Raw genomic sequence first — 23,299 nt, forward strand, 5'->3', positions numbered from 1 at the left:
TGCCTTTGCATAGAGATACTGCTCAGCATCCTCACATCTGTATTGCTCCTAACTCTCACAAGGAGGGCGGGCCCCTCCAAAAAGACCTTAATCCTCATGCAGGCTATAGAGAGGAGCATTTCAAGTTTCAGGTCATCATATAGGGCTTAATATCATCACCAACACATTGAATTGAAACCAATAATAATTATCCAGTGCAATTCCTTTAAAATCATTATTATTTTTCTTAAGATGTTTAGCAATCCAAATGCTTATTTGCACTAGCTGTAGCTTCTAAGTCATCCTTGAGGGCAATCCCCATTGTAATGCTAATAGGGAGTTGCCAGGACATGAATTACTGTAGCCACATTATCTATGTCCAGGACTGGTATGTACAGTGTTGGGCAAGGACCCCTGGGTATTTTGGCTCCCAGTAACCGAGGTTTGATGTAGAGTATTCCCAAGCTATGTACATCGTCTTTGATGGGAGTGCACTTCCCTCCAGACAGGTTGTTTATGGAGTCTCAGACTTAGAATCACTGGTTCACACAGTCTTTATTTTATCATGATTAGCTTCAATTTATTGTCCTTTATTTATCCCATTGCAATATGCAGGGACTAGTCCAGCCCCTGTGTAGCCCCAATTGACTCTAATCATAGACAAGTAGAGTTGAGTGTTGTCAACACAGTGGTGGAACTAAACTGCAAAACTCCTAAAGATTAACATCAGCCGCTTCCTGTGGATGGAAACCTGTGGCATCCACACTCTTCATAGCATTGGACTGAACAGAGGTCCCCCAATGCCACCATCTGGAACCAGTTCTGTAGACAGGAGTAGAACCACTGCTACTCTCTGCTTACAGAACTGTCCAGTAGGGGACATTATCACCAGTATTAAAGGCAATGTGCAGGTATAAATGGTGTAGAATTCTAAGTACAGTGGTGCCTCGGGATACGAAATGATCGGGTTACGAAATTTCCGGGATACGAAAAAGTTGGATTGGCAAAAACTGTTTCGGGTTACGAAATATTTTTCGGGTTACGAAATTCATTTCGGCGCGAAACAAATGCTGCAAAGTGCAGCTATAGGCTTTCCAGTGCTAACGGAAAAGTGTTTCGGGTTCCGAAATTTTCGGGTTACGAAAGGAATGGCGGAACGAATTAATTTCGTAACCCGAGGCACCACTGTATAACAGTATGGATTTACTACTTGAGAGATGGCATTTGGAGAAAAACACTACTGAAAATACCACTGATAGACTAGAAGGCCTTTGCAGCCCTCTTCCAACATTAAGATTCTGTGTTTCTAGTCTATGAATACTCTATTGCAGTGAGGGTTGGGACTTACTTGGGGTAGATTTTAGGTAGATTGTAAGCCTGCAGGCAGGGAATTGTTCTTGTAGAGTGTCGTGTATAGTGATGGTACCATATAAATAGAAGATACTGTATTTTCTGGCGTATAAGACTACTTTTTAACCCAGGAAAATCTTCTCAAAAGTCGGGGGTCATCTTATACGCCAGGTGTTGTCTTATAGGACAAGTGCTGAAACTTCTGAGCCGGAACAGAGAATCTGCAGCCGCTGCATATGGTGGGGGGAGCTCAAAAACGGCCGCGGCCACATCCCCACCATATGCAACGATTGTATGAAAGCAGCTACCACTTTGATAGTCTTGGAGACAGGGAGGGCTGGGCAGGCAAGTAGAGCTGACCAATCCAAGCAGGCTTTGTATACAACAAGGTTTCCTGCTAAGTACCTGCATGTCATTTGAATTAAAATTACCATATTGAAATCAGATCTGATGGTTTTTTAATTTTTATTTGGTGTGCGTTGGAAGAGGGGTAGTCTTATACGGTGAGGATATCACAAACTCTATATTTTAACTGGAAAAGTTGGGGGCCGTCTTATACGCCCAGTCATCTTATACGCCGGAAAATACGGGTAATAATGATAGACAGTCATTCAGAAATAGGGTTCTTTACCTGTGCTCTCAGGTGGAACACTCCACTCTATCACTCCATTCTGTTGTATATACAAGCCACCTTTGGTTTAAATTGTAAATAAATAAATAAACAAATAAAACTTTTAATTTTATCCTGCTTTTCTGTGATGAGACAATCAAAGCGGCTCACAACATATTAAAATATCCACATTCACAGCATGTCCCAAATCCCCCCCTTAAAACAGGATTAAACATGTTACAATTAAAATAGCTATTAAAAACACAATAAAAAATATAACGAGGACAGAGCGGTGGGCTAATACATGATGTGGAGGGCAGTCATTCTGTGGCCAGGCACTTTTATTCAGGAAAGGCCTGCCGGAAGAGATCCGTCTTGACAGCTTTTTTAAAGCTGTCTAAGCTGGCAATTTGAAGGATCTCGTCTGGCAGGCCATTCCATAGTCTTGGAGCAATTGCAGAGAAGGCTCTCTGGGAGGTAGCAGTTAGTCTGGTTTTTAAAGGCTGCAGTAAATTCTTCACAGAGGACCTGAGTGTGTGAGGTGGATTATATGGGAGCAGGCGATCCCTCAAATAGGTTAGACCCAAGCCATGTAGGGATTTTGCACTTGGGGAAAAATTGTTGAAATGAATGGCGGGGTACAGATCGCCCAGAAGAGGTGCCTCCTCGGCGCCTCTCTCTGCTGCACAGCTGTGCCGCAGCATACAAATTGTGTGACGCAGCTGCGCAGCAGAAAAGGAGCTTAAAAAGGTGCTGCGTAACAGCGGCGTGTGCACAACGTGCTAGGGTTGTGGGGCGTGTGCACGCACCGCCCCAAGGCAACCCTAGCACATCGTGGACGCGCCGCAAAGGGCCCTTCTGGAGAGGGCCAATAATAGGTTTGTGTCAAATTTGTAGTTTTTGTCTCATGAGGCTCAAGCTACATATAAAGCTGATTGAGGTAGGTGTGCCCAAATCATATATAACACTTTTTTCAGAACATAATAGCTAGGTGGTTAAGGAAACCCTTCAGTAGTATCACAGACGAATGTCTTTCCCCCCCATATAGCTGAATTATGATACTGGATATGATTCCAGCAAGGAAAAAAATGCCTGTGAGGAGAGGTTGCAGGAGTAGAGTTGTGGAATTTTCTCTGCATCTTTAATTTGTGCGAGCACTGTGTATCTGGCTGCGGGTGTGTATGTCATTTGCAGTTCTGCATCAGGCAGAAAAATGTTTGGGACAGCCCTGAAGAGAGTTCTTTGAAATAGGGCAGTTCAAGAGGTCTGAGGAATCCCCCTTCATAACAGAGAAACAAAATTGCCAGTAAGATATTCCTAATGTAAAAAAGCAAGTGCTGTTTTGCAATTTTTTGCAGTACTGCTCATATTCAGTGTAATGTTTGGCACAGAACAGACTTGCCTGGCTTGCCCAATATTTGTTGGCTGCTATAGCAACCAAAATGTGTTTCCACTTGTACAGCCTGAAATAGGTTTCTTCCGGGTTTGTTCAGGGAATCCTACAAATCCATGACTTATACTGCCTCATGTTGTCTTCTTTTTCTTGGTTGAAGTATTTTTCTCCACATATCTCTACCAGTCATCTTTAACAGGGTGCTATTAGAATTATTTTCCCCACTCAGTGTCACCTCTTTATAATGCAGCCATCTCTATCCAGTAACAATAAATCTTAGAAGGAGTGATCCCTAGGTGCTTTGTAACACAGAAATTAGTTATGTAACTCCACTTGAGTGTTAATCTTTAAAAAATGTGGTGCTTTATGACAGCATTGGGGAAGGAGAAAAGGTGAGAGTGGAGAAATAAATTCCTAGAGGAATTTCACTTCCTGGTTTCACTTATTTGTCTGAATAGATTTCACTTCCCTGTCCTTTTCCAATGGAAAAAAAATCATGTTTAAACATGAGATTAAATATTAACATATTTGGGAAACCTGTAATGTCTTCTTAAGATTGGAGAAGTTTTGCATGGAAAGTGCACAAAGATTTAGGCCATACAATATTTGAGTCCCCTTTCTAAGCTTCTTTAACCACTTGAAGGAAATTCCAAATACCAAGTTTTTGCAACTTTGAACAAGCCACTCGTGTACTCTTTAATAACTGTTTGATTGTCTGAAAACATACTGGCTTAAATGCTTAGTTTGTGGTGTAAAGATGTCAACTGAAAATACTGGCATAAAAGCAAACATTTAGAGTATGAAATCCCTTTTCAATAGGAAAATTGTATTTATATTTCTCTTTTACATCAGCTGGACTTTGCTGTCACTGAAAGCGTCACTTTTAGTTTCTCTGTACAAAATAAATACATCTGGGAGAATTGCCCTGGTGTGTTGTGATTGAATAGATTGTTCCTATAGCAACCATTAACATGTTGGTGAAGATGTGTTTTAACTGAGTTCAAGGAACAAAATCCAGTATCGGTTTGAGAAATACATTGAGTTTTAAGGATATAGCATGCTTTTCAATCCTTTTAATGCTTAAGCAGAGAATTTAAAAAAAATATAAGTGTATGTTTTGTCTGTTTTTAACGTTTGTATTATTTCTAATTAATTTTATAGTGTTTTAATGTGGTGTTTTTAAATCGGTCTTAAACTTTTATTTAAATGTTCTAAATTTGTAGTTATGGAAGCTGCCTTGGGTCTCAGCCTGGGAAAAAGGTGGCATCTAAGCTAATTAATTCATTATTATTATTATTTTTTACTTGAGGTTGATTTTTAAGTGCACTTTTGTAAATGAAATAAATATTTTTATTTTCATGAGCAATACATACAGGGTGAGTCTCCCTTATCCAGAATTCCAAACTCTGAAACACTCCAAAATCTAAGATTGTCCACATGGGTGGCTGAGATAGTAACACCTTTGCTTTCTGATGGTTCAATGTACACAAACTTCGTTTCATGCACAAAATTATTAAAAAATACTGTGTATAAAATTACCCTGAAGCTATGTGTATAATATGTATAGGAAACATAAATTAACTTCATTGTTAGACTTGGTCCTATTAGCATATCCTAAACCTTTACGCTGGATATGCAGTTTCATAGTTAATATCTAGCATGGACATGTCTTTGAGGAAGGTCATGATGCCCTGTGAAGACTAGGAAGTTTACACACATAAGAAGTCACACTGACCTGTAAGGAGGCTATCTACAGATCTTAGCTACTTTGTCTAAAGTACAGCTTCCTCTACAAAGGAAATCAAATTTGCATATCCTTTCCCCCCTGTGTGATTGCATTTGTAACAACTGGTTATATAAGAGACTAGGAGGAGCTTTTTCTCTTCCATCATGCATCAATTGATTTTTCTGGATTTTCACATTCAGATTTCAAACATACTGAGTTCTAAGTATGTTCCATTAATTTAAGGGCATGCTCCAAAGACATCACAAAGCTTGGAAAAACATATCTTTTGGAGATTACAAACACAAAGCTTGGAAAACTTAAATTTTAGGGACTGCAACTCTATAATTTTGGAAGTTCCAGAAATTACCTATGCCAACCTCTGCATTAAAATGTCTGCTTTGATATATATTATGTTAGTTACTGTGCATTAGATTCACTAATACTGATAAAGGACGATTGCAAATATATCCAAGGAAGTGTGCCAGTGCCCTCATTTTCAAATTTTCTGGTTCAAGGAATATTTTCTGCATTGTCTTGTCTGTAGTGACTGTTGAGAGACTGAGGTGGAACCATGACCATTGTCAGTGAGGTTTAAGATACAAAAGAACTGTCTTTGGTTTCACCTGCAACAATCCAGGGCAATTATTCTCTGGAAACAGCACTTTATTAGTGCACAGTACAAAGAAACTTCAGGGGAGCTCAGATTTCTGGAAAGCAGTGGCATATCACTTGGGTTTCATACTAGATGACAGATTCTTACTGCTTTACTTTTTCATAGAATCATAGGATTGGAAGAGACCACAAAGGCCATCCAGTCCAACTCTCTGCCATGCAGGAACTCACAATCAAAGCATCCCCAACAGATGGCCATCCAGCCTTTGTTTAAAGACCTCCAAGGAGGGAGATTCCACTACACTCCAAGGGAGTGTGTTCCACTGTCGAACAGCCCTTACTGTCAGGAGGTTCCTCCTAACGTTGAGGTGGAATCTCTTTTCCTGTAGCTTGCATTCATTGCTCCAGGTCCTGTTCTCTGGAGCAGCAGAAAACAAGCTTATTCTCTCCTCAGTATGACATCCCTTCAAATATTTAAACAGGGCTAACATATCACCTCTTAACCTTCTCTTCTCCAGGCTAAACATCCCCAGCTCCCTAAGTCGTTCCTCATAGGGCATGGTTTCCAGACCCTTCACCATTTTAATTGCCCTCCTTTGGACACATTCCAGTTTTTCAACATCCTTTTTGAATTGTGGTGCCTAGAACTAGACACAGTATTCCAGGTGGGGCCTGACCAAAGCAGAATAGAGTGGCACTATTACTTCCCTTAATCTAGAGACTTTACTTCTATTGATGCAGCCTAAAATCACACTTTACGTGGACTTGAGCGTATGCGCTCAAGCCGCGGGGAGTGTGTGGGGCAGCACATCCCATTCAAATGAATGGGTGCTGCCACGCTGCCGCACACGAGCCCCATTAAAATGAATGGGGCTCCAGCATACGCGGAATTAGCCTTACGTGGGGGATCCGCAACGGATCCCCCGCGTAAGGCAAGGGCCCACTCTACACCCAACCATGTATATCATGGGCTTCCTAAACCTCCAGTTTATATCCCATTCATTTGAAGAAGTGAGCTATAGTCCAATAAAGGTCTTGCTTTAATTAGTTGTAAAGATGTCACAGGATCTTTTGTTTTACCTGAAACAGACTAGTATAGCTTTCTCTGTGGAAATTACCATAATGGAGTCCTTTATGTTGCATGAGGTTGTGAAACATTAGCCGTGTCTTTTGGGACTCACCATCAGCCCATGTGTTGTGAGAGCAGTGTTCCCAACTTCCTTTGCCTTTAGCATGAATAGAAAATGGAATAAAATATTTCTCATGTTTAATTGCATAAGGACTTTGCTTATTACCTAGTCTTATAATCTTTTAGATAACTGTATTGATCCACATCTTTGACACTTTATGCTGTGATTACCACTGAAAGAGTTGCTTTATCAAGAATCAGATTGATTGCATTTGCGTTCTTAGAAAACTGGTGGGCTAAGAAAAGAATTTCCAGCTACCCAAAGCAGGACACTTGGTTTTCACTGTTCTAATCTCTATGTCTCATTGCACTTCTTGAAAAGCTTCTGATAGTTGGACAATCTTCCAGACCAGATTGAAATATGGTATCATAGATGGGGTGTTGCATGATAAATGGATTTAATATTTTTGTACGCTTTCTGGTTTAATTTTGACTGCAGAGTAATAGAAGGGCAAAACAGAGGAAACTGCTGCATCCACTTGTGAGATTTACAAGTTGAGTTTCAGCATACAGTGGAATCCACTCCTTGGAAAGCATATACATAACTGTAGCCTCACCAAAGCAACATTAGTATGGCTGTGATCTTTAAAGCCCTACATGGCTTGGGTCCAGATTATGTATTTGAAAAACTGTATCTCCCATTATGAGGCTGACCATGCTCTAAGATCTGTAGGGGAAGCGTTTCTCTTGGCGCCACCACCATTCCAGGCAGATCTGATGTGGGCATGAGAGAGAGCTGCTCAGTGGCTGCTCCAAAGTTAGGGAACTCCCTTCGCCTGGAGATCCGGCTGGCCCCCTCTCTGCTGTCTTTCTACCAGCAGAAAAAGATTTGAGGAAGCTTTTGCTTTTTAGTGTGTGGGACAAATAAAGCTTTTAATGGGAGATGTAGTGTATTTATTTCATTGTGTTTTTAAGTGTCTTTTAATGTTTTTTATTTACAACAAGACTTGTTTTTCACTTGTGTTTTTAAAATAGAAATTTAGTTTAATCATGTTTTAACTTCCATATTAACTGTTTTTAAATTGACTTGTGCTTTTAAAGTGTTGTACACTGCCTCACATCCCATTATGAGAGAAAGATGGTATCTTAATTAATTAAAAAGTAGTGCCAATAACTCATTGTGACCACAAGAGGGAAGCATAGATTGTGATATGTGTGGCAAAAAAGTTCTTATAAATGCTACAAAATAACACTTAAGGTTCTAACTACATTTCCCCACCCTACCACAGTTTCCCCTATCTAATCAGAACAGTCTTAAATGATGCCAAATTTATTTACAAAGACTGAGAAATTTTGGAGGTGCATACAGAACATGAGTTTGGAAAAAAACAAAGGGGAAACACTTAGCTGTTGTTTCACATGCTATAGGTTTTGTAGGGCATCTGATGAAATTTAACACACAAGTATAAAATGAGTCAAAGGAAACTAATTTTCCTCTACATAGAGTATCACTGCTTGCTCTCATTACTGTGGGATGTGAGTAACAGCTAGTGTTATAAGTTTACTGTGAAGACTAAGATGCAAGGGAGTTATAAATGTTTTGTTCTGTAACTGTTTGTAAAGCACCATGTACATGGATGATGCTATAAAATAAATGTTAATAAGTATTGATCATTTTAGTTATTCCATTGCTATTGCGCAAAGAATAGCTCAGTGTTTGTATGTCTTGGTTCCAGTCTGACTGTGCTGGGAAACTCACATCTAATTTTGGGAGTGTGTATTGTCCTAAAATGGCATATAACATATTAACCCAAAATAAAGGGTTAATATGAAAAGAAGAAATATTAGGCTGAAAACATATACCCGTTTACCTGGTGTGAACTCCATCAAATTTTATGGGAATTCCATCTGAGTTAAGTGTGTGCAGAATTGTGCTGTATCCCTGTCCTTAGTTAATTCCTTTATCTAAGCCCTGCATGCAGGTATTTGCAAAGAAGAAAAAAGAAATAAAAGAAAAAGAGAAAGAAAGAAAGAAAGAGACCAGTGAGGGAGATAAACCATTGGATCCCCTGGAAATCTCCCATTTCTTGTTTTCTGTCAAGTAGTCATTGAATTATGATGGTTCTATGAATGAGAGACCTTCAAGAGCCCCGGACATCAGCCGTCTTCTGAACTAAGGGCTGTGGTTTCCTTGATTGAATGAATTCACCTATAATGTGGTCTTCCTCTTTTCCTGCCTTTCATTTTACTGAATATTATCATGTTTTCCACATTGTCTCATGATATGCCCAAAGCATGACATCCTTTGGTTAGTCATCTTTGTTTCCAACGTGAGTTAAGCCTTGATTTGCTCTAAGACCTGTTCATTTGTCTTTTTAGTAATCTGTAGTACATGTAGAACACAAAATTGTGTTGACATGGAGGATGGAAGATAGAATCTTGGAAGTAAACATGTGTGTTCCCACGTGTGCACACATCTGAAAAATTTGCAGCGACTGAGCTGATGCACCATGCAGGCTTGTTATATACAGAGGATGGCTGAAAAGTCTTGTCCAAGCTCAACTTATCTTACTTAGGTTATTCAGTTTTCTGTTTTAAATCACAACTATTCCTTTATACTGAAACAGCATGCAAAGTGAAATAATAGAGAGGATAGCATTTAGAGGTCTAATTACATTTTCAAATAAGATGTTCTCAAAGTGGTATAATAAAAAAACAAAATCCTCTGGCATCTTAGCTCTCTCGGGTTAGTTCTGTGAGGAAAGTGAGATTAAAAAAATAAAGAAAAATAGTAAATAAATTTCACTTTTTAAAAAATTAGAAATGTTGAGATACCACAAACACTGTTGTAGCACTATTTTTTTTTAAAAAAAGCAGTCTGTTGATGAGAATGTTTTGATAGGTTTCGTTGAGCATCAGAAAAGTCATATTGTATCTTGAACCAATTTCCACGTGGTAGACACCACCATTAAGAGGAAATGCATATTAAAGAAACCATCTTACTTCAGTAAAGGGGGAAATCAAAACAAGATTGTATTCCTGTAAGCTTAAGGCAGCAAATAATTTACAAGACTGGATGTTCTGGATCCGTATAGTTGATGATACTATCTGGCAGCATTAGATTAGCAGGGTTTGAAAATGACTCCATTAGTGCTGTGATAGTATTTACTTCTTCTGTGGCAGGGGTGGAAAACTGGAAAGAAAGCAGGTGGCATTTTATTTTTCCTGCACTTGCCTGGATGCAGTCATGCATTTTGATGTGCATGAAGTGATGTGATGTCACCTGCGGCTGCCATCCCCCCCCCCCCCCCCATTATTGCTCTTTTTGTCTGTTTTGGGGATCCATGGCAGTAGGGGAGAAAACTGTTGCCTTTTTAGGTAGTTTTGGGATGTTTGGGGTAATCTGCTGTCAAAATGTTGCCCTAAAATTAGCCCCAAAATGTTTTTAAATAGTGTTTGTGTGGGGGTTCTGGGAGCTTTGAGGGGTTTCTGGGGAGCTCCATGGGCCACACAGCAGTCCCAGAAACTGCATGAGGCTCATAGGCCACATTGCTCACCCCTGCCCTACCACTTGTCAGACTTGTAGAGAAGTGTAGGAGGCTGGGTGGTGTATTTTTTATCCACTTTTTTAAAAAGTGTATTAAAAGATTTTGGCTACACACTTGAACCCATTTAACCAAGGTGTATGTCAGCACAGGTTGCACATAATGAAAGGGATCAAGGAGTCCTAGTAGACCACAAGCTAAACATGTCAAAGTGTGATGCAGCAGCTAAAAAAGCCAATGTGATTCTAGGCTGTATCAATAGAGGTATCGTGTCTAGATTGAGGGAAATAATAGTACCACTTTATTCTACTTTGGTTAGGCCTCACCTGGAATACTGTGTCCAGTTCTGGGCACCTCAATTCAAAAAGGATGTTGAGAAGCTGGAGTGTGTCCAGAGGAGGATGACCAAAATGGTGAAAGGTCTGGAAATCATGCCCTATGAGGAGAGACGTAGGGAATCGGGTATGTTTAGCCTGGAGAAGAGAGGGTTCAGAAGTGATATGATAGCCCTGTTTAAATATTTGAAAGGATGTCATGTTAAGGATGGAGCAGGCTCTAGATGCTGCTCCAGAGACTGGAACACGGAGACTAGAACTTGAACATAGATTCAAGTTCAGGAAATTGGACCATTTTAAAGGATAAAATACAGATTATAATACTATCAGTAGCTACTGGTCTTATTGGTAGGCATTGATACATTTTTTGCTGTTAATCTTTTACATTGTGATCAGGGATTTAGAAACTTGTACAGTGATCATCACACATTTTACTACATAGGAACAGGAATGTTAACAGTATTACACTGTAATATGTATAAAGCAATTTATTGTGTATTTCTGTCAACAGAATTGAGTACATAAAATGGAATCCATATTCCAGATTTAAAATAGGATTTCCTTTCCATGGAGACATGGAAAGTATACTTTGAAGACGTAGGATTTCATAAATGTTTTATTTAAGAGGAAATTCGCTGCCAATATAATTTCTACAAGACTAATAATTGTGTGTTAAGGTTTAAGACATACTATATTAAATATAATTGAAAATTGTTGTTTTTAAAGCATGGGATGAAAGGGACTACAGTTCCAGGGCTACGTTATCTTACAGTCCTAGAATACAGGAAACCTATAGCGTTCACTTTTGGGAGTGGGGCCGAAATCAGCATCTTAAGACTGCAATTATTGGCACTATTTCTTGGGATCAGCTCCCATGGAAATCCTTGGGATCATATTCTGAGTGAACATGCATGGAATTGGATTCTGTCAACACCAGTTATTGGTTTTAAAGCTCTGTTCAGGCTTTGTTGTGAAGCTTTAAATGCGGGAGAGGAAAGAAAGCAAAGATGGGATAATGCAAGTGTAATAAATAAAATGAATGCAACAAGGAAGCTAGTATCTCAGTGGATGATTTTGTTACTTCCATTCAGACTGCTTATTAGTACACCCTGGCATTTTCCTGGTCACCCTTTGGTTGGACAGCATCATCCTACAGACATTCTAAGTAATGTCAAAGTAAAATCTGCTGCTGTGATGCTGCTTCCCTCATCCAGATTTGTTCATTTTGCTCCACCTGAATGTGTGAAAGAGGATTTTAAGTCTTATTGTTAAGGTAGTCTTTGATGCAGACTGATTCTGCAAACACGTAAACAAGGTAAATGTGTGATCCATAAACAAATGAACAAACATATTATGATTTAAACAATCTGAATCCAAACCTTTATCATAGGAATTTAGGAAACTGTCTTATTCTGGGCCAAACTATTAATTAAAGGTTCCCAGTTTCAGGGTGGCTAGCAAGCAGATCACCAATGGAAGTCCTTTCATGATTTTCCTTTTCATATTATAAAGATACAGCTGGAGAAATGTATTGACTGTTTACTCTGCGAGGGTCTGACTCTGTAGAATAATAATCTATGTTTGCAGTCCTACACATTTGTAATCAGAAGCCCCAATGGATTTTAGTGGCTTATTCCCAGTTACATGTGTATAGGATTGCAGTCTAAGTGGGACAGTCTAAAAAGCCCCTGGAAATTATCAGGTCCTGTAAGACAATCATGTTTCTTCCCCAGTTATATTGGTTTTAACTAATACTTTTTTCAGTTTATCTCCCGAAACTAAGGCTGCACATAATATCACAGAAACACACACATCTGTGAGACAGATTATCCTAAGAAGCTATCATTGGCTCAAGGTGACCATGCCAGATTTATGGGGAAACCAAGATATAAACCTGATATCCAGTATACATTGAGCAGCTGGGCTGGTGGTACACAGTGAGTACATAGCTCATGCAGTAATCGTTGATGTGAGAGAGAGCTGTATAAATTTTGTGTACACTGAGTCATCAGAAAGCAAAGGTGTCACTGTCTCATCCACCCATGAATTATTATTATTATTATTATTATTATTATTATTATTGGTTTTTGGAATATTTTGGATTTCAGCATTCTAGAAAAGGTAGACTCAACCTGTATAAGGCAATTAGAGTTACAGCAAAGGTGATTCACATTCTTTCCTGACTTATGAAATGATCTCCTATCTGTCTTGAACAACCTAGACTGGCCAGTCAAGTTTTGCATTGCCCTATAGCTTGAAATACTGATTAAGGAAGGAGTGGTGCAACACATGGAAATATTGCTTATATTTTTCCATTCTTCATGAATAGAAAGCAATTAAACCTCATTAAGCACAGAACAGAAGGGGCGGATATGTAGGCAACAACCTGAAGCTTAGTCCTGACAAGAAAGAGACCCTGTTAGTTCATCTGTTGCAGGGTGTTGATGGTTACTTTGTTGTAGATGGGTTATATTTCCCTTTAGGATCAGTTTCACAGTTTGGGAATGCTTATAGATCAGGCTTCAGCTCAAGAGGCTCATGTAAACTAGAGCTGTTCCAAGTGTTTTGATCAGCCTAGCTTGTGTATCAACCAGAGTTCCTCCATGACGGAAAGCTTAGCTGTTGTTAATCATGCTCTGGTAGCCAGAAGTCTGGATTACTTCAAAGCATTGTACATGGGGCTGCCTTTGAAGATAATTCCAGAAATTGGTGTCAATTCAGAATATAGGAATAAATCTGCTAACCGACTTACCAGTGAGAGTTTATCTCTCCTGTTCTGAAAAAAAGCTGTCCTGGTCCTAGTCTGTTTTGAAGCTCAGCTCAAAATGCTGGTGCTACTCTTCATATCCTAGCACCCAGGTTACCATCAGAATGCCTTTCCCTATTTCAGTGATGTCTTCTCAGTAATGGAGGCTGTCTTCTCAAGCTATTCTCCAAGTTCAGCCATATTGTATTATGGAGTAGTTTCTGACAAGAGATAGAGGCTTCGTGGTTCTTGCACTCTTCCTTTAGAATCCCCTGTTTAGAAAAAAAATGCTTTGTACTCCTATCATCCATTCTTTCAGTAAAAAGAAGGCTTTTTACTTTGCTGTGTTGTTTAAATCTTCTAGTTTTTAGATCTGCTAAGATGATCATCCAAAATGGAAGTTGCAAAGATATAATGTGGTCTTCCAGAGCCCTATAGGAGTCAGAAATGCAACCCTCTGGCCTCTAGAGCATGTCCTCTCTTGATGCATAGGATTGCATCTCTAGTAATTTCACTCTACTGTAATGTGTTCCGTTCTAATATATCTTTAAAATGGGATGACTAAGAGAGCATGAAGCAGTCTGCACGTGTGCATATACACCCTTATAATTTCCCCTTGGGGTAATTAGTGAATTAGATCCTTTTATCCATCTACAATGTGAAAATAATGCCACCTACTAAATCCTTTTCAGAAGGAAGTGATGCTCTAAGATATTGTTTACCAGTTGCTCTGAAGGTGAAAAGTGTTCCCAATTAACATAATTGTTAGCTGTTTCTGTTAGGGATTTTGCCTGGTATACTTTTGTTGCTGTCATAACATTTGGATCCTAGGGTGTGGCTGAAGGATGTTCTGGAGGTCATGTTATCCACTGCTCCACTTCCAGTAATAACTTTGTTTATCTACTGTACTTGTGTTTCTTCTCTTTAAAATTAACAAGCACAAAATGTCCCAAGGCATCTCAAATAAATAAGAAGCAGTGTCCTAAATATGTACTAAGTTTCCCCTAACCTCACCCTGGTTTAACTCTGAATAGAACAATCAGGTCATTAGTAATGCTTCTCTCCAGCATACAAATACAGAAGGGAGAGAGTGTAGTGATCTGAGCATTGGACTATGACTCTGGAGACCAGGGTTGAAATCCTTGCTCGGTCATGGAAACCCATTGGGTGACCTTAGGAAGTCACACTCTCTCAGCCTCAGAGGAAGGCAGTGGCAAACCCCCTCTGAATAAATAAAAACTTGTGATAGGGTCACCATAAGTTGGAAATGACTTGTAGAAACACAACAACAAATTCACTTTGTACCTCATATCTGTGCTCTGTGAAGGGTGAATAGTCAGAAATCTAGCTCATGTTCTTCACTCCACTCTTTCCTATCTTTGGTGCCAGTGTCCATTTTCGTTGAGCAAGCTGGGAATTTCAAATCAGCTCATCTAGAAGGAATCAGGTTGAGAAACACTGGTTTAGGGAATTGGACCATGTCTGTTATAGATGTTTCAAACACAATTTAATAGAAATTTTCAAGCACGATTTAATAGAACTATTCCTCTAAATTGAATATTAGGGTACATGAATTCAAGAAAATGTCAAAATCCTTGGCTTCAGGAAATCCCAGGTCAAGGCTTGTAGTTTTGGTGATCCCCTTGATTTCACATTTAGTAACCTGTAAAAGATATGAGTATTTTTGGAACACTTGCTCACCTACACAGTGGAAAATACTAATGTCAAACATAGATTTGTACTCCAAAAATTAATCTCTTGAGTTTCACTTTTACAAACAGAGCCTAACCAAGTCTGAATTAAATAAACAAACTGACCAAATCTTTATTTTCTCACCACCCACCTAAAGTGGAATGAAAATCCATTTGTTATTTAAAAGACTGTTTTGAACCAGTATATAATCAAGTATTTAGGTCAATGGTCGAACTTAAAAAGCAACCTTTTTTGCAATACATCTCCTAGGATCAGGCCAGCCAGCATAGTCATATTTGCTAAGAGTTCTGAGAAGTTTTAAACTAAAAAAACCTAACCTTTTAAAGCTAAGGTTACTGGTTCACAAAAAGAGTTTCGTTAAGAAAAACCCTCATATTATTCCCAATATTTCAAAATCTAGTGAATTGTTACTTTCATATGTTTATCAAATGGAATACAGTGGTGCCTCGGGTTACGAAAATAATTCGTTCCCCGGCCGCTTTCGTAACCCGAAAAGCCTTCGTAAGCCGAAAACCCATAGGCGCTAATGGGGGAAAAAGCCGCGGCTCTGCCGCGGCTCCATTTAAAATAGCGCCGGAGTTTTTTCGTAACCCGAAAAAACTTTCGTAACCCGAAACAATAAATCCCTATGGGATTTTTTCGTATCCTGAAAAATTCGTAACCTGGGTATTTCGTATCCCGAGGTACCACTGTACCTATAAGAGGATGAAGAAAGGCATGGTAGGAGAGCCCTCGCTTGCAGGCAAACAGAAGGAATCAAAATTATCTCCACTAACTCTCAACATTTTATTTTATTTTTAATTTATTTAATATCCCAGTTTTCTCCTGGCATGGGATTCAAAGAGTTTTACTTTTTTTTAAAAGTTCAATGTAAATTTTTATTTTACCAAAGTTAAGAAACAAACACACATATTTTTTAAAAGCACATGGTTAAAATAATTTAAAGCACATTTAAAACATAATTAAAAAATAAATGCACAGTACACCACCCTGAAAATACCCTTCTGCAACATGATTTCAGAACTGAAGACCTGCCTAATTAAAAAGGTATTTGATGAGGGAAAGAGAGCAATGCAGTCTCCTATGAAAAGGCATTCAAGGCTGCCTCCTATGCGCTCACCAAATGTGCCTGTGATGGTGGCAGGATGGAGAGAAAACTCTCTTCCTGAAGATCTTAAGTTTGAAGAGAGGCTCATATTGGGTAATATGGCTGGACTTGAATGATGTATAACCAGCACTTTGAATTCTGCTCAGTAACAGATTGGTAGACAGGTAAGTTGTTTAAATAGAGGAATAATATGTTCCCTGTAACTAGTCCTGGTCAGCAATCTGACCACGGCATTTGGGGTCTGATGAAGTTCTTAAATTGTTGCCAAAGGCAGCCCTATATAGTGGGCATTATAGTGATCCAAAAGAAATGTAATCAAGGAATATATCACCATAACCAGATCTGACATCACCAGGAATGGGTGCTGTTGGTGTACTAGTTTTAGCTGTGTGCACTCACACTTGGCTACCATGTTAGTTTGTGCATCCAAACTCATGTCTAAGTCCAGGAATACACTCAGGCTGTGAAGCTGAGATTTCAGGGAAATTGTATCCAAGTATAAATGCAAGTCATTATGGGCCACCATCCAAGAGTAGGAAACTGAAGGGATATATTCTCCTATACTCACTGGAGAGTGCATGTAGTGGTATTTAAAACCATAAAACCATAAGTTTGTATACTGATAATAGTGAAGCAAGAAAAGATTCCCAAGTGCTAAAGTCTATTTATGATTTCAGTTTCGGGTAGAGCAGTGGTTCCCAACCTGTGGGTCGGGTCCCCTTAGGGGGTCTAATGACCCTTTCATGGGGGTCGCCTAAGACCATTGGAAAACATCTACAGTGGTGCCTCGGGTTACGAAATTAATTCGTTCCGCCATTCCTTTCGTAACCCGAAAATTTCGTAACCCGAAACACTTTTCCGTTAGCACTGGAAAGCCTATAGCTGCACTTTGCAGCATTTGAATTTCGCGCCGAAATGAATTTCGTAACCCGAAAAATATTTCGTAACCCGAAACAGGTTTTGCCAATCCAACTTTTTCGTATCCCGGAAATTTCGTAACCCAATCATTTCGTATCCCGAGGCACCACTGTATTTAATTACAGTTATGAAGTAGCAATGAAAATAATTTCATGGGTTTGGGTCACCACAACATGAACTGTATTAAAGGGTCGCAGCATTAGGAAGCTTGGGAACCACTGGGGTAAAGAATAGCAGTTTCCTGAGGAAAGCACCAATAGATTTGAGAAAGGAAATACTATACAGAGTGAATTTTTGAGTAAGAAATATGATAGCCCCTTAAATGTAATCAGTAGAGAGTTTTCTTTCATATTGCATATTTCAATATCAAATAATCCATATTCAACAAGTGGGGTTTTTTATTATTCTTTTCTCCTTCTAGTTTCTGACATTATGTGTCCAGCCATCTAATCCTAGGATAATTTATTACATGAGCAAATAATATTGTAATGTGCAGCATTCTGTGGAATTGGATGAATGGAATGGAAGCTATTTTATCTGTGAAAGTGTGGTTTCTGAATTGTTAGTGTCCTGAAGCCAAACCAAACTGGAATAAATTAAGTCAGATAAACTGGATCAAACGATAAAATACAATGGCTTTTCTAAATTGTTGAGAACTAATACTTCAAATGAATGAAGAGATATATAATAATAATAATTTGTTTTATTTATATACCGCTATTCCAAAGATCATAGCGGTGAACAGCAAGTAAGCTAATTTGCCCCCAACAGTCTGGGTACTCATTTTAGCGACCTCGGAAGGATGCAAGCCTGAGTCGAGCATGGGCCCTTTTGCTGGTCTTGAACTCACAACCTTGTGGTCTTGAGTGAATGGCTGCAGTACAGGCATTTACCCACTGTGCCACCAGGGCTCCATATATATATATATATATATATGTGTGTGTGTGTGTGTGTGTGTGTGTGTGTGTGTTTAAGCTCATCCTGTGTAATAATTATAGTTGGACAAATCAAATTCACCAGCGTTATAACTCCAATTTGACATTGGAAACTCTTAAACCAGTGGATTATACCTTCATGCTTTTCTTCCCTTTGTTTCATTTGATTTATTAAAGGCACCACCCATTGGATCTTATCCCTCATGCTTTTTCACTTATATAGGAAGCTTCTGAGTAAATGACTCCCAAGTGTTTGAATGAATTTTCATCAGTATGTTGATGGTTCTTGTTATTATTATCATTATTTCCAAAATTTATATCCCACCTTTCTCCTGCAGTGAGACTCAGGGTGGGCCACAACATGTTGTTGGTGTGTGTCTTGAAGTCATGTCTGACTTATAGTGACCTTAAAGGGTTTCTTGGCATGTTTCTTCAGAGGGGGTTTGCCACTGCCATCCTCTGTGGGTAAGAGAGTGTGACTTGCCTAGGGTCACACAGTGGGCTTCACAGTTGAGCAGGGATTTGAATCCTGTTCTCCAGAATTATAGTCCAGCACTCAAACCACTACATCACTCTGGCCCTCTGTGATATTGATGGTAGCCAGGACTATTTTTTGATGTTCTCACTATGAGGTGAGGTTGTGGAGGGGGTTAACTGATGTCTGTCTGAGATGGGAAGGATAAGGGCTAATAAATTACATCTGTCTTGTCTGGACCCTGGATAGTTCAGCTGGAAGTTCCATTTTGTACACTAACTGGAGGTAGAAATTCTACTCCATCTATTCTGGATTGTGTCTGTAATATGTTTTATTCTTGGGAAAACTTATGTTTATTTGACTGTTACTGGAGGCATCACCAAACAATTCTTGTGTTTGTCAACCAGTAGCACAATTACATATACTGAAGAATGGTATTTTATTTTTTATAAACCTCCCACCTTTCTCACAAAATCTAAGCTGGCACAAGCAAGGGTGCTGCAGTTCTAAAGGCTGTATTCCAGGATCAGACTTCTAATATCTTAAATACCACCAGGGAAACTATCTCTTGGTGAATATATGTTTCACATAGGTCTAGTCTACAAGTTTAAAATACAGCGCGCCTGCACCATACGCAGGTGCGCCATACGCGGCTTGAGCATTCGCGGGGCAGAAAGGGTGTCGTGTCCCATTCAGTTGAATGGGCGCATGCGCCCATTGCGCCGCCGCACTGCCGCGGCCACTGTGCACGAGCCCCATTGGAAACAATGGGGCTTGAGCATAGGCGGAAGCCTGGTCTGATAGTATTTAGTCAGGGCAGTATAATTTCCTCAGCATAAAAGCAATATTCAGGCAGTAAGGCCTTCTACTCAATGAAGGAAGTCATGACCCTGAGTTTGCAAGACAAGCAGGCATTTTATGACTGGGCATCTTGGAGATCTCTGACTCGTAGATCCGCCATAAATTCAAGCCAACTTGATGGCAAATAGCAACAACAAATGATTTATTACTTAGCCTAGCTGCAACATTCTGCAACAGCTGGAGCTTCCAGACCAACCTTGAGGGCAGCCTCAAACAAAGGATATTGCAGCAATTGCAGTTTAGGACTTTTTTAGTGAAAATTTTATTTGTATAATCAAAACTGTTTGCACAAAAATGAATATACTTTATGCAAAAAAAGCACCTTTTTGAAATTTTCACCAAAAAATCTTATGATGTGAGATATTTTTTCTCATCAAGGGCAGGAAAATTTGCAAATAGTGTTGCATCCATACTTTGTGAAAGGAGGTGGAGACTTGCTTCCTTTATCACTGATCTTTCTTGTATCTTGTTGTTTTGTCTTTTTCCATTAAACAGATCATCTGCTTTTGACCCTATATGGATATTTGGACCCAAAATTCTAGTGCGGCTTGATAATTTGTGGGAAACTCCATTTTGAGTCAGTTATGTTGCAAGAGACTATTTCTCTAGAACCAGATTGCTTAGGACTTGTGCATCACATGTAATACTTATGAGATGTCTAACAACTATGTTGTACAAACTGTCCCCTCCCCTTTATGGTGCTAAAAGTTTTGGACTACTGGAAGTAATGTCCTACTAAATTTAGAAAATAGTTTGTTAATAAACAGTAATCAGTACTTCATTGTTTGAACTGAACTTCTGTGTGGGAAGTAACAAAAAATCTATTTCATCTTAAATACTAAAAGATTTATTGTATAAATATTTTGGACTCGAGTCTTTTAGTTACCACAGGCCTCTGTTTTCATTGCTACCACCATGGATTCTGTGTGAAAAGTGGGTTTTGTTGTAATGTAGAATATGACCATGTGAGCTCATTTAAATTGTCCATAATTGAAGTCTTCCCACGAAGCAAGGCAGATAAACAATATAACTCAAAACTCGTCCTTCCTATGAGCCTCTTGAAATCCCAACCCTTGAAACACACTGATACAAATACAGTCAGTAAGTAGTTACTCCTTTATTTGTATTCAGGATCTGTCTTTCATTCACTTGTGGAAATGTCTTCTCCTCATTTTCTGGGATCATCTCTTCCTATCCTGTCCCACACCATACATCATTCAGCAGTCCACCCTCTGTGCAGCATACTTGGAAATCTGAAAGGACTGTCTTTTGATTGGAAGGGCTAGGTATATCCACTTCTGCCAGTCTAGTTGGACACACCTAAATCCAGATCCAGCCAATTATATGTAACAATGGGCTGAGGTGGTAGGCATTTTCTACAGGTATAACTACAGAACTGTGACATTGTGTACTTTTTTCACTCCTCTCCATTAAGTTGCCTGTATTAAGCAGAAAACTACTTGAAGTATTTTGCGTCCTTCTCATACCAGGTGAATTCACCTGAAGATGACTTCCTCTAATCTGAAAGCTCCAGCAAGTGAGTGGCAGTTTGGCTGAGTCATGGGTTGTAATGGTTTCTTACAAAATTATTCAGGGAATTCCCATCTGAGAAATGTTTCTTTGTCTTGAGAAGGAAGATTGTTGTAGAAAAGCCTGACCTTTTAAAAAGTATGACACACACTGTACACTATGTGATCTAGCAATTAAGAATCCATGATGGGAAGTCCAGACTTTTGGATACCGTTCCTTGCTCATTGGGTGACTTGGTGAAATTTCATTCTGTCAGATCAATTGATAAATTACCACTGATTGCAAAGTTGTCAAAACCATACTGTCATTGGTATCAGTGACATATTCTTACAGCTTTCTAGTTTCTACACCCAAATGCACATATACACCAGTGAGCAACAAGGGGATCAGCTATTTTGGATCTGATCCTAACCAACAACTATGATTCTATGATTCTAACAGCTTCCGTCACATCAAAATGCCGGCACCCGTGTGTAGGTAAAGCACGTATGGGAGGTGCGCCTCGGCCAACCCCTAGCACATTATTATTATTATTATTATTATTATTATTATTATTAGTATTATTATATTTATTAAACTTTATTTCTTAAGCGCTGTAATTATACACAGCGCTGTACAAAGTCGGTAAATAGGAGTAAATAAAAGCCTGCCAAGGGTACATTCTAAATAATAACAATTAAAAGAGGAATAGATAAAATACCATATAGAAAAGGAAAAAAAAAACAGATTAAAAACATCAAATATCAAACAAATCACATCACATCAATAGTGTCAGACAGCAAGAGTGACAATCACAAATTCCCTGAGAACGCTTCCCAACAATATGGTTTTCAGCTCTGTCTTAAAGCGGTGGTAGGGAAGTGATGAGCCGTGCATGCAGAGGAAGAAGGTTCCAGGAAGGAGGGCAGCAGAGAGAAGGGACGGATCCGGGATGGGGCAGAGAAGACCTGGGTTGGGAGAGGAGACTTTGGCTACCAGAGCGGAGAGTGCGAGTAGGGATGTAGGGAGAGAGAAGATCAGTTAAATAAAGAGGGGCCATCAGCAGGGCTTTAAAGGTGAGTAGCAGAAGTTTGTACCTGATGCGGAAAGGAAAAGGGAGCCAGTGAAGGGAAGACAACAGAGGGGAGACATGATCATAGGCGAGCGAGTGAAATAATGCGGCAGCTGAATGCTGAACAGAAATTAATGGGTGAGAATGAGAGAGGGAAGCCCTGCCAGGAAGAGGTTACAGTAGTCTAGTCGTAAGACCATAGGGCATGACCAGTGTTTTTGCGGTAGAAGCTGAGAGATATGGAGGGATTTTGGCGATATTATAGAGAAAAATCTACAGACTTTGGCTGAGTCTGGATCGGAGGGATAAATGACAAAGAGGAGTCAAAGATGAAACCAAGACTGCGGGCTTCCTGGACCGGCTGGATGAGATGTTATTGACGGAATAGAAAAGGAATAGTGAAGGGTGGGCTTAGGAGGGAAAACAGAAGCTCGGTCTTGGACATATTGAGCTTCAGACGCCGATGGTGCATCCAGTGGGAGACAGCTGTTAAACAGGATGACACTGCTGCTCTAACTCTGGTGAAAGATTAGGGGTGGAAAGGTACAGCTGGGTATCATCGGCGTACAGATGGTAGGAGAAACCAAAGAACTGAAAGTTTGCCAGGGAGAGTGTGAATAAAGAGAACAGAAGGGAACCAAAACAGAGCCCTGAGGAACTCCAACAGATAAGGGGACAGAAGACGAGGTTGACCACCCGAGACCACTGAAAAAGATCGATCTGACAAGTAAGATGTGAACCAATCGAGAACAAGGCCCGAAAACCAAGGACAGAGAGTATATCTATCAGGAGACAGTGGTCCACGGTGTCGAAGGCCGCAGACAGACAGATCGAGTAGGACAAGGATAGAATAAAGGCCATTCGCCTTGGCCGCAAAAGATCATTTGAGATCTTAGTAAGGGCCGTCTCTGTGGAGTGCCGTGGGGAAAACCAGACTGGAAGGGATCCAGAATGGAGTTGGTTTCAAGAAACTCAAGACAGTGTGAATAGACAATCGTTCCAACACCTTAGAGAGAAAAGGAAGAAGAGAGATTGGACGATAGCTAGCCAAGGAAGAGGGGTCAAGAGAGGGTTTTTTTCAGGATAGGGGAAACTAAGGCATGTTGAAGACTGAGGGGAAGGAACGAAGAGAGAGAAGATTAAAGATAGAGGAGGGAGGGTAACAAGAGGGGCTATAGAGATTAGAAGACGAAGGAAGTGGGTCAAGAGAGCAGGTGGTGGGTTTTGAGGAGTCAACAGCGAAGAGAGTTTCTTCAAAGAAACAGGAGGAAAACACAGAGAGT

The 23,299-nt window shown here is 39.7% G+C and overlaps 1 protein-coding gene across 2 annotated transcripts in view; it reads left to right on the forward strand.

Annotated features, from left to right (window-relative positions):
* LOC121924560 (protein only RNase P catalytic subunit) overlaps positions 1-23,299 on the forward strand; it is a 60,017-nt gene that overhangs the window by 22,883 nt on the left and 13,835 nt on the right. The gene's annotated exons all lie outside the window — the stretch shown is intronic.

The sequence above is a fragment of the Sceloporus undulatus genome, chromosome 1 (genome assembly GCF_019175285.1).
Source record: "Sceloporus undulatus isolate JIND9_A2432 ecotype Alabama chromosome 1, SceUnd_v1.1, whole genome shotgun sequence".
NCBI classification, from domain to species: Eukaryota; Metazoa; Chordata; class Lepidosauria; order Squamata; family Phrynosomatidae; genus Sceloporus; species Sceloporus undulatus.